At 39.1% G+C, this 11,866-nt stretch overlaps 1 non-coding gene across 1 annotated transcript; it reads right to left on the reverse strand.

Annotated features, from left to right (window-relative positions):
* Positions 1–696: 696 nt before the first annotated feature.
* On the reverse strand, positions 697–768 carry trnaa-cgc (transfer RNA alanine (anticodon CGC)). The gene has a single exon. It is a non-coding gene; the product is annotated as a tRNA-Ala (tRNA).
* Positions 769–11,866: the final 11,098 nt, after the last annotated feature.

Below are 11,866 nucleotides of genomic sequence, written 5' to 3' on the forward strand. Positions count from 1 at the left end.
TGCCATTTGCGGAATTCATTTATAGATGACACTGTACATATAAATAGGTTAAGTAAGTGCTCTTTAGGTACAGTATAACATGTTAGAAGACATATCAGGGATTGAACCCAGGACCTTATACATACAAAGCAATCACTCTAACACTGAGCTACACTCCCTTTAAGCCACATCGTCTTTGTTGATCATATAAGGCAAGTTGGAGATAATCTTACAAACCAAGTCAGTCCTCAGAGCAGCTTCTCTCAAACCTCTCCTGGCAGATCAGTAGTCTTGCATGTTTTGAATGTCTCCCTGTTGCAACACAGCTGATTCTTATGATCATCTTGTTGTGAACTCCTGAAGCATCTTGATGGCAGGCTGATAGTTTGATCCAGCTGTGTTACAGCAGGGAGTGAAAACATGCCGTGCTAGAGCTCCTTGAGGATTGGTTTGAAAAACACTGCGTCAGAGTATTTTGCCTCTAGGTTTGTCTTCAGTAAGCCATTAGTTGGACTGATGTTGGTTAGCCAGTCAATAATGTTTCACTGTTTGAAGCTAGTACTCTGCGGTTGTACCTCTAACTGGGCTGCTCAAATTATTTTTCTTTACTGTCCACCTTTTCTCTTTCTTGAGGATGTTTGAGTCTTTTCTGTACAGATGTGAACCTGCAACATGAGATAACACAGTAATGATTTTCTATTAAAGTGTGGGAAACACTGGAGATGCTGGGGATTGATCCCAGGACCTTGCACATGCGAAGCACACGCTCTACCACTGAGCTACATCCCCTATGCATACACTTGAAGAGAGACTTTATCGTGTCATATAACAAGAAGGTTATTTGGAAGAAATTTGGTGATGACAATCAAAACATTAGGGCACTTTATAGTTACATTATGCAAAAGAAAGTGAGCAGTAAATGCTGATTCTGAAATACTGAAACAGTAAGATCTGCACTGAGTCATATAACCACACAATTCTGCAAGCTGCTGCAGTTCAAGTGATGGCACACAATGGACACAAGAGGGAACCATTTGCTTTTATTAATGAGGGACACCGCTATGGCTGACTTTGGCTCAGAGAGATGATAGAACAGCATGAGAGTAGTGAGGCTATATAACGCACACATTTGGCAGTGACATCAAACAAAAAGCTACAAGAGACTTGGGTATTCTCCATAGTATCTATGAGCACTCCTTTTCATTTACACGTAATCATTTGATTTAAACTCAGTGTAAGAAATACTGCTAATGAAAGTTAAGTGACGGTCTTCAGCAAATATGTTTAGTTATCCTCCATCATGGAGCATGCTCCTGAAAGTATAACTATGGTATTATAAGTAGTGCAGATACAGACAGGTAAAATGGTGTCTTTATCGAGTATTGTGACGGTAGAGGTAGAGGTAATGATGAATTAAAACATGTGGACTCATTAACTTACTTGGGTCTGGTCTGAGAAAGAAGCTGTGGTTTTACTCTCGACCTACAGGATGAAGACCCAAAGGTTGCTAATTTTAAGTTACACACAGGTTTTTTGTATCCATCAAAGTCATGGACGATGTTCAGGACCATCTACAGTGTTCTTGTCGAAGATAACTATAGCCCTTTGTACCCAGAGATCACGCTATAGAGCCATTATGATGTCCCCTCTTTACACTGCCTTCGTATTTTTACATAGAGCCAAACAACGGTGGCATCGTGCCACTCCAGTTTGGGATTTTAGACAGCATATCGACACTACAGGAGCAAAAGGGGCATGACAAGCCTAAAAGGCATGACATGTAATACAACAGTGTCAGCCTCTAGTGTGACAAAAAAAACTACTTGTTGGCAGAGCTTTCAATGGACAGTAACAAATGGACCTGTACTAGTATGGCTTTTTTCTAGTTGTTTGGTCACTCAAAGCTCTTTTTTACTACGAGTCACATTCACCCATTCACACACTGCTGGCTAAGGCTACCATACAAGGGGTTACCTGCAACTCAGTTTTTTGAAGCACTCACATACCGATAAAATAGCCATCAAAGCAAACTGGGATTTAGTGTCTTGCACAACATATTGCTATATGTTGTCTGGAGTAGCAACAGATCAACTCACTGTTTTTCTGTTATGCCGACATTTTTGGCTGCTGTTCTTTTTTGAGTCAGCGGCTAACTGCTGCTAGCTGCTTTTTTAAAATCTCTCACAGTGGTTCACATGCATAACTCATAGTCAAAACCTTACACCTCATGCCCACGGACCTGTCCTGCCGCTTGTTGCTTTTACATAAATGCAAATTTGAGGCTGTTACTACAGCCACTGCCGACTTAACGGGGAGACTACTCTGTTACCCCATTCTCAGATTGTACCCTTTACACAGAAAAGCCAGGTAACAAAATATTCCCACAATATGTAACAGGAAGTGTAAAAGGGACTTGTGTTTGTCTGCAGGAGTAACCCGTGTAGATTCAGATCTGTTACACTTACAACAGATGTTCTCAGTGCCACAAAAACCTTCACTGTGTTACGTACCTGTGCGTCCGATCCTAGATCAGCACCTGTGCTGTAACAAGAGCTTTTTGATCATTAATTCATGCTGCAGTTACTGACTTAATGACATCACTTGCATTGGGAAGACATTGCGTGTGTGTGTGCACTATTTTTTTTAAAGCTTCTGGCTCTCTAGTTACACCCAAGACCTTTTATGTACATCAGCTGTCTGTCTGAGCAGCATATTAAGTGAATCTAATACTGAATATTTCAATTTTAGGTCAGGAGGTTTCTTTGCTGGTGGTTAGATTTGATTAAACCGACCAGTGAGGGAGCATTAAGTAAGATGCTGACACTGTATTTTTTCTCCAAAATCTCAAGTCCCTGCTCTCTGCACAGAAAAAACTTCCAAGTATTGATTATACTAAGACTCGGATTTAATGTGGGTGAATCTGCTAAGTCTTAATCATGAGCAGAAGTCGTTCTCTTCTGTCGACAGCTTTTATCTGTGCTCCTGCAATCTTATATAAAATTTTTGTTGATTGCTTTATTTTACAGTGTTTACTGTCAAGTGAAACATGCTGGGAGTTTATTTCTCCAAAAACACGGTCTTATTAATTTGGCATATGAACAAAACAGCATATGTACATAGTCATTTCAATGTCCTATTTCAGAGCATAATATGTGCATAATGATGCATTATTTGGGATTAATTTCAGACACTATGCAGTCAAAGTTTGTCTTGACACCCACAAAAAAGCAGTTTGTCTAGAAACTAAATAGTTTTATGTAGAATGCATTAATGACTTAGAAAATAATCCCATTTAATGCAGACTCCAGGGACTCAATTTTAAGTGCTGCTGCAGTTAAAAATGATTATTTCTATGACATTCAGAAAATAGACTTTGGCCGGAAGTTAATCTCTCTCCAGTGTCAGTGGCCTGCAGCTAGATGTCAAAGCTGGAGGTAATTCAGGGAAAGACAGGAACTGCAGGCTGTTTAAAAATATTAAACCTGCTGGTTTGTGTTTTGGAAAGACTGGCAAAAGAGACAGTGGAAGCTGTTTTTAGTAGATGTGGTCACAGTGTGACCTTTAGGAGTTCAGGGCTAAACCTGCAACAGAACAGGCACAGCTTCTGACTGATGCAGATTTAGACAAGTAGAAGGAAAAGATTTAGTATCCTATATATACACCTAGCCGTTATTTTTTTTTTAAATTTGCCAAACCAAAAAGCAATAGCTGGTCTTAAATTGTCTTGAGATAGCTGTGGATTTCACCCCCACCCCCACCCCCGGATTTCACCACAATAATGTGTGGATCGATTTGTTTGTTTAACTAAAAACGCTGGAAAGTTAAAGAACCAAACCAAACCAAAGTATATTTAGACCCATTAGTGATGTTAATTATTTGGACTTAACAGGCAGTGTTACCTTCAGTGAAAGGCTTAAATGTTTTCTGTGGCTCCAGATATTTTCATTTTTTTGTTGATAGTAAAGGTTGCAGACCCCTAGGCATGAGGAACACTCCCTCCAGTCAGTACATGTGGATGGTGTCAGGTTTAATCAATAAATTCAAACCTGCAGAGTTTCATCCACCACATCAAGTTTATGTAAAATTAAAAAAAGGTGTGCTAATATAACTAATGCACTTCTTGTGTTTCTGGCCATATCACACAGTGAGTGCTGACATCCAACTCATCTGCAGAGAGAGAACTGAGGGCCTGTCAGAGCTGCAGTTCAGCAGGTTCAGGTTGGCACAGTTTTTAACACACACACGTTTTGGTGGTTTGCCCGTTCCTCAGCTGTGTTTGTCTGCGGAGAGGATGAGAGAAAGTAAGGCGGAAGAGAGACAGACAGAGAGAGCACACCAGAGAATACAAAGCAGGTGGAGAGAGAAGAAAGAAAAAGATATCCAGTCTAATCACGTTAACCCTCGTACTTCTGCTGAAAATCTCCTTGCCAGCAGGGCCAGAATATATCTGCGAGTATGAGTTTTCATTAAATTAAAAGATTAGAAACCAGGTGTAACTAATCTTAAAACTTTGATAACCTTAACCACCTGTTCAAGAAGAAAAGGTGCAACATCTTTACACAGCAGCAGCTGCAAATGGCAAAAGTGCTTACTTAATGTGCTGGATTTTTTAATTTATTTTAGGGACAGAAGGTTTGACAGTGCAGGAGATGGAAAGCTGTTAGAAAGAAAGCAAATGAGAAATAAAGAGACCTTTGCAGCATGGAGCTGCTGTAGGTGCAGAGGAGTCACCTTATACACAACAAAAGCCTAATTTGTCCTCTCCCCTATCTCTGGCTCTGCGAGGTTGTTTTTTTTTCCATCCTTCCTAAAGGTCGAAGCAGGACACAGGGGGATTCTGGGCTACTGACCCACTTACCTGCTGTGACTAAATGCTGGCATGCTGGGTACACTGGCCCAGCCAAGCCATCCGGCCTGCAGTACATAACTCTGCCATCACCATTCATTCACCAGTAAACACTTTCCATCTTACTGAAATAAGCAGAAATTAATGACATGCCAGGAACATAAATTAAAAGAAACTCACTGAACTGAAATACAAGATGCACCTTCAGGTAAATTGGTGCGTATTTTTAAAGCCAGCATATTTTATGCTGAAGCTGCTATTAAAGGCAGTTATGTTTCAATTTGTGCTTCTTTTAAAGGCTTAAAGTTTAGCCCAAAATCAAAATTACATATTTTTCCTCTTACCTGTAGTGCTGTTTATCAATCTAGATTGTTTTGGTGTGAGTTGCTGTCTGAGATATCGGCTGAGATGTCTGCCTTCTCTGCAGTATAATGGAAACAGATGACACTCAGCTTGTCAGCTTTTCTTTCCATCACACCCGTCGTTCATTGTGCAGAAGAAGTGTGAATCTATTGTTTGCTCACCTGGCACCACTGAGCTGACTAACATCCCCCAACTGGCACTGGATGCCAGTTTGATATCAGAAAGATGTTGGACTCTTACATTGGACGAATGTTAAATTTAGGTTTGAATGAAAATTGGGTTGATGACATTTTAAATGTCTAACAATTACATTTTCACGTTGTCTAGAGGTTAACATTAGGATGTTTTGCAAATGTTGGGTTTTGTTCTCCATACTTCACAAATTAATGGTGTTGTTCAACATCAAGAGGATGTAGGCATGAGACGCTGGATTCTGGTTACTTAACAACACTATTTAAAACCAAAGGGTAATTTGAAAGGCTGAAAAATGAAGCCAGTACAGAAATGCCAAAACCTGCAGTTCATTGAGTGCCCGCTTGAGGCTGGCTTCAAAACAGTAAGTCCCCATAGAACCCTGTGTAAAAATACCCAATTTTATAGCATAAATAAACATGTTTACAGCCTGGTGAAAAAAAATAAAAATAACAATGTACATTTTATTAAAGATAACCATTTTGTCTAGATATGGTCACTTCTGGCTCCAAAAAAAAAGGTGGTGATGGCAGAAATCAGAACTTAAGGCTTAAAACTACCACAAACCAATGGATGACATCACAGTAGCTACGTCCATGATTTTTACAGTCTTTGCTTGAAACCAACAAAATAATAACGTTTTCTATCGTCAGAACTCTATATTAATTTGACATTGACAGTAGATGTTGTCCTGATATTTAATTTTGGTCCAAAGTGTCACAACCTAAATTCAACCAAAACTCAACATCTTACGCCATTGGTGGTCAATTGGGTACAGTTAAGCTAAAGAGGACGCCATTAATGTTAACATCTTGCACAGTAACGACTGAGAGCCTCTCATCTAGGAGTAGATGCATGCTCCCTTCTGCCCTGAAATAGACAGAAAATTGTTCCTACATTAAACTGCTCACAATCAAGGTCTGTGGATTATCATTGAGAACCACTTGTTGAGTGCCATCTGGTTTCAAAAATTTGAAAGAAAGCAGACACCTCTACAACCTATATCCCCAACACATCTCACACCAAAACAATCTACACTGATAAAAGGCACAACACGTTTTCATTTTTCACACAACTACTATGTCACCTCGTGTGCTCTTACAACACCATGACGACCTTTGAAAAAAGACTGTTTGAAAGTATGCACCCTTATCACCATTTGTACGATTCGTTGTTTCTTTTGTGTGTCTTTGTAGTATTGACACAGAGTTCTTGGAGAGAGATCAGGGAGGCGGTGTACTGTATACAGTCACAAAGACGTTATGACAGCAGACTTTCTGCCCGAGGCCTGCCTGTGAGTGTTAAAGGATAGGTTCTTAAAATAATACCCATATGCCCATATGAAAATGTTATTGGTGGCTGTTCCTCTCGTCTGTACTGGCCCTGAAGAAACCTCCTCCACATGCAGTTGAGTTTCTGGAGTTGGAAAATCCGCGCTGATATATACACAAACACATTCAGTTTGTTTTAGTCACAAAGATTTCTACGCACACTTCATGCAACACTTTCCATCAGGGTGGAAAAAGTCTTTGTTTGGTCCTCCAGGCAAAGTCTGAGCTACGACATTTTATCCTCTCATCCCTCACCAAGATTTTAAGTTTAAGTCAAACTTTACACCTGAATCCTGTTGGGAACGTATATTTTTTCCTCTTTCACCCCTAGCCTTGTGTAAACGTCACATTAATCTGCTCAGGCATCTTATATTTCCGTGCACACACATCCTGTATATCATATATGTGTTGGTCTATGAAAGTGGTCTGAAGGAATGTGGGATGTTGCTTGTGAAAGGTTAAGAGGAATGTTGCTGCACACAGACCCTAAACAGAGCATCTGTGTGTGTATGTGTGTGTGTGTGTGTGTGTGTGTGTGTGTGTGTGTGCGTGTGTGTCTTTGTTTGAACAGTTCAGTCCAGCTCTATACTGTTACTGTGTTGGATGTGATTCTGTGATGCACAGTTTAATTCAGTTTATTTCAGACTTTCAAAAAAATACAGTTTCAAACATTAAAACATGCGCATATCGCACACATTGCATCAAAACATGGTCAAAATTAAAAAAAAAAAAAATCTCTAGCATCACACCAGAATGGACACACATCTGCATCCATGTTATTGTTTTGTTGCTCTGCCCTAAATTTACATGATGAACTTTGTTTGCTTGTTTTTTGACCTCTAGGGAAAAACAAATAAGCAATATTGTTAATGTTGTCCACTTCAAGAAAGTTTTCAAATACTCAAAACATACCGATTCTGATTTTTCTTTTTTTTTTCTTTTTTTTGTTTACTCTAGTACTTTTTATCTTAAATTTGTGTGCATAGAGTACTACAGAGATTTTTTTTTTGTAGGCTGACCCATAAGTTAGCTACATCCTGGTTCCCTCATCAAAAAAGCTATGGGATTTTAAAAATTGATTTTGGATTATTATAAAAAATAAGATCTGTGACAAACACATGTGATACTCACAGGTTTTGTTTACCAAGATAATTATCACAAATGAACACCCCTTTAGGATAATTTATGCATAAATGCCATTGCCAGAAGTAAAAAGTTCATCTTCGGCTTCAAACAATCTACACCACAGTCACACAACTTAAAGGAGCTTTTGTAATATTCAGCCACCCAGTCCAACCCAACAAGCAGCAGTATTTTCACCCTTTAACTGTCGGTCTACTACTGTGTCCATAGAAAACCGCAATTTACAGTCATCAGTCATAAATAAACACTACTTATAACTGACAGCAGAGCAACAATACAGCTGGTCAAAACAGAGCTGCTTTCTTAGGATCTTAATGTGTGGTGTTTGTGTATACTTAACTTTAGAGCTTATTTAGCTCAGATTTTGCAACACCATAGCAACAAGACAGTCACATCACACCATTTGAAAAGTTTATTGTGAAGTGTAAGCCTACAGTTTGTGCTGTCATTAGTTACACTAAAGATATGTTTCGGTAAACAGCCAACGTTTGACGTTACTCACCAGTCTATAAGAAACGTTGCAAATTCAGCATCAAACCACATCTTTTTACTCTCCAAGAGCTGTCTTCAGCATTGGAAAGCCACACCAATATTTACTCTAGTTTTGCTTCTTCTTACATCACTTCTTTTCTTTGCTGTAAAACATTGCTTCTTTCTTTTGCCATCTGTGTTTTTCTTACACACTAACTAAATCACTGTAACTTCTTCTCTCTTGCCATCGACTCTCTGCTCCTTCTTCATCCTCTCCTGCGACACACTAGAGGCTACAGTGACTCACTATCCCCTCGCAGGCCAGGATGTATTAATACAGATTATTGTTAATAAAACATTCAATGTAAATGCAATGCAATACAACCTTCGCTTCTGGCACCTGAAGCATTTAAAACATTTTTATTGGTATGTTTATGTAACTCAAACACCTGACTAATGTTAGGGCCGAGATGACGGTGTTGGGAACATATCAAAAAGGAAAAAAAGATACTGATGTGAAGCACGAGATGGGACTCAAATCCTGCACTTTCTACGTCATACTCTCCTCACTGTGACTTTCACTGCAGTACAAGTATATAGTGTTACTTCCTGCAAGAGAACAAAATGTTGCCAGTGAACACAATCAAATTTAGATTAAGGACAGTAATTTCATTTAACGTCATTGACTTTTAAATTGTATGACCTACACATTGTTGGTCTGAGGAAAATAGCAAGTGGAAGAGAAAGAGAGAAACAACTTTAAGGTCAAAAGTTTATTGAGCACAATATTTTTACATGTATGGTGTAGCACAACAATTTGATCATTGATTATATTCATGCAGGTATTTTACTATGTCATTGTCAGCTCCAGTTGAATTCTTTTCATTTGTCAGACTCGAGTAACTAAAAGAAAGGAATGAGAAACAAAGAAGGGCTTTTGTCAGCTGCTCGGTCTGCATTAATTAGCTGTTCCCACGCCATGTGCTCATTACCACTACTTTCAGTGATGACTGCGGGTGTCATGTATCACTCCCAAAGGACACACACACCACTGCCATATGAGCTATTGGATTAGAGAGCAGCAGCATCTACACGAAACACTAGAGTCACAATAGATCTTTGTTTTGTCTGTCCAAGCTGAAACCAAAACACCTAAACATCACACGAAAGACTTCGCCTGAGATGGCCCACGCAGAGCTCTGTGTGTCTGTAGGTCGGTGAATGTGAGTGTAGTAGGAAGGATGTTTCTTTGTCACCTGAAGATGGTCATATAATTTTAGCCCCATAAGTGCTGAGCTTCTTCATTAAAATTGTTGAAATACCTTCTCACTCTCCTGATACTCCAAAATGGCTAACTGGGGCAGATTTGCTTTACAATTAAAAAAAAAATGTTTTAATCAAAGTATTTTTACAGGTAGCACATCATGAATAAACTTCATGAAAAAGAGGAAAGTTTTGTGGCAAAATTGTTCTATTAAAAATTTTAACATACAGCGACAGCAGCCTGCACCTGTGCTCCTTCATGTACCGCAAGCCTCTATTTATATGAGCTCTATCAAAGAGCGCCAGCTGCTGTGAGACTAAAACATTAAAGTTGACCGATTATGCTCATTTTCAGAGTATTGTGAGTTTCCACCAGAACATGTTTACTTACTTTAATGTTAAAAAACACTTTAGTACCCTCGCACCATCTGTGCTAGAACACCTGTATTCACTTTCTTTCTGAGATGCTTTGTCTAGCACCTGACTCTTTAAGTCCCCCTCCCGATAAAACTCTGTCTGCTCTGAATGGTTTAGCGTTTCCAGGTCTTCCAAATGTTGGCATTTCTGCATGACGCTGTAGCCGAAGAATGGCTGTAATGGAGGAAAGTGGCTCTTTCTATAGTGAAAAACCACCAATCAAAGCCTCTAATCACAACTGGACATGTTCAAGCAGGAATATGATCTGTAATTGGGGAAAAATTAACGTCAGCAACAAAGATTATATGTTTCTGTGATGTTAACGTTTAGCTTCATGTTGCTGTGTAGGGTACGTAACCTGCAATAGCATGGCTGGAGTGGATAACTATATTAAGAAATCCATCACGAACTGACATCATCAAAACCTGTTGGAAACAGTATTCAGATCAGTCTGAACCCTACAGGTTTTTGCTCACAGGGATTACTTTTACATACATTTACCTTATTGTTTGAAACGTGGGCATTTTTTAATGCGGACATCCAACATTGTATCATTATATGAATATAAACAAAGAATAGGTCCCTTTTAAAAGAACTGTGCGCTGGTATATCTGACTGCTCTTATTGCAAATAGTTGAACTGATCTTATTGTTGGCAAAAACAGGAGAAAATCAATGTTGCATTTTAGCAGAGCAAAATATTTGCACAATTTGTATGAGCATTGCTTAATTAAGTGTGATGGGGGTTTTATATTTTAAATGACATGCACATTATCAACCCTTAACAAATTATAGACACCAGTGAGCTGTCAGTTCATTTTCTGTTCCAGTTGACTTTATCACTGTGTGTTAATGTAAATGAAGCAGGAGATAATTCAGACTCTCCTTACTGTTCAACAGCCGATATTCAACATTTCCTGAACACAAATGAAGGAAGAGTTTCCAAAAGAGCCCCTGCTCACAGCTGCATTACCAAGAAGTGGTAATCAACAAAGCAAAACAAACAAACTTTCCACACTGTGATTACCCACTACACTACTGTACCAGTCTACTGTACAAGTTTCAAGTCTGTACAAGAACCAGTAGCTGGGATTCATTAAGGTACATCACAACAGGCCAAAACTGATGCTGCAGTTTACTGTGACAACACAATGTGATGACACAGTAAACTGTGAGTTTGTATGCATTTGTGCAACCTCTGACTTCCTCGTTCCGTTTGAACGCACCATTAGACATTTCATCACTACCTGCACATATTCAATCCGTTTCACCCCACATTTCTAGCACTACCCATGAGAGTGTTGTAAAGGAACAGTTCACCCTAAAATTGAAAAGACATTTTTTCTGTTGCCTCTAGTGCTATTATGCAAAACCACAATACATTTGAAAAACTCAGTAGCAATGTTTTTGGAAATCAGGACGTGATTACTCAAGATAGAAGGAAGTGTGCATGGTTTTGGACAAAAGGCTTGTGTGCTAGATGTAAACAATAATGGTGTCCTCGGCTCAACTGATGTTAGATGTTAGATAGCTTGAGTGAGCTAGCTGTAGCCTCTCGTCCATGAGTAGCATGGATGTATAAGAGAACTGGACACAGCATTGGAAGCAGGCCCCCATTCATTTTTATAACAGCTGCTCATTGGCACATGAAGCAAAACAGCTAACTTTCCACAATATGAAATTTGCCAAACAGCTAACTTCTGATTTAGTCCAAAGTATTAGTATCATGTTTCTTTTCATGTCCATACAATGACTACAAGAATGTCAGGGCACTGTTTACACCGCAAGCTACCTGAAATTAAAAAGAATGTAAGTTGAATGCAGCGTTTTAGATACATTTCAGATGTGCATTCTGAACCCAT

Source organism: Plectropomus leopardus, chromosome 10 (assembly GCF_026936395.1).
Source record: "Plectropomus leopardus strain MGB_pleo_1.0 chromosome 10, ASM2693639v1, whole genome shotgun sequence".
NCBI classification, from domain to species: domain Eukaryota; kingdom Metazoa; phylum Chordata; class Actinopteri; order Perciformes; family Serranidae; genus Plectropomus; species Plectropomus leopardus.